Here is a 1,365-nt window from a genome sequence, read left to right on the forward strand (position 1 = left end):
TCCATTTGAGCTTTGCCTTTCCTGTTGTTACTCCTAAATAATGCCAATATGTTACACAAAGTATCCTACAATGAACTTGAGAACCATCATCCATCAATATCAGCATATTTTGTACAAATATTCAATGAAAAATAGTAATATTGCCATGTACTTGATGGTTAAAAAATAAATATGCAATTGTATATGATATGAATGATATAGTTATGAAATATAAAGCCATAAAAACTAATATATGTGAAGGAAAATCATATTTCACCACTGAATCCAAGATAAAAGCCTCATTAACAGGATGTAGTGAAAATTCCAATGGAAGCAAAGGTGCAAACCAAATGAAATGTCCACAAGAAAATAAAATCCTTAGAACTGAGATCACTGTAAAATATGAATGAATAATATTTTATACACTATTAAATTTAAAAACCTGGCATACAGTATAATGAGTGCTCTACCAGATTTCACAAACTACTTAGTCAGTAGACTAGGTGGGATAGCTTGGACTTTGTACACAATGCTTATTAAGAAAATTTCAAGACCTTACCTTTTTGGAGTTATGTTTTTATAAACATCATTTTGCACATATAAAATAAACATGCTAAGATTGTTGACACTCACTTTATGAACAGAGAGATATGAAAATGTATTCTAGATACATTTTCTTGGCCCAAGTTAAATTCCTGGCCAAAACATTCAGTGTTTCAAATTTTGGTCAATTCATTCTCACTGGAACATATGTGATTTGTTTTAAAAGTTTGTTGCTTTATTCTAGAACCTGACATAAGTATAATACTCTAGTACTTGTTAAGTTTTATAAATTCTATCTTATGCATACATACTGACTTTTTTTCATAAGCCTATCCATAGCTAACTTTGTAATCCAACCTAAATAACAGAATAGAAACCAAAATCAGGTTAGATTGTGTGTATGGGTACATACAGTTGATTTGAGGGAACTTGTATATGGAGTTTTTATTATTTTATTTTAGTAGAAAAATTATACTTTTATGAAGGATCTAAAATAATATTTCCCCCAACTTCTGGATCCTCTGCACTAGAGGGTGTGTCCAAAGAGTGAGCAGGCCAAGGCCCTTGGTTAGTTTAACACCTCACAGTTTCCCAGGCCTGACACCCTTGTTACTGGTATGGGGTGGTCCGGAACATACATGTATGCTACAAAAGCAGGCCTTTTGCTCCTGGCTTTCAGAATCACCACTCAGTTAGTCCCAAATTCCCAGATCCCCTACACCAGAGGGTATGTGGGCAGAGTGATTAGGCCAAAGTCCTCCATTTGTTACCCACTTCCCAGTTCCCCAGGTACTCTTGTTGCACTTGTAACTTCTACAATACCTGCATCTGCGGTTATAACAT

This window comes from Jaculus jaculus, chromosome 16 (genome assembly GCF_020740685.1).
Source record: "Jaculus jaculus isolate mJacJac1 chromosome 16, mJacJac1.mat.Y.cur, whole genome shotgun sequence".
Lineage (NCBI taxonomy): Eukaryota > Metazoa > Chordata > Mammalia > Rodentia > Dipodidae > Jaculus > Jaculus jaculus.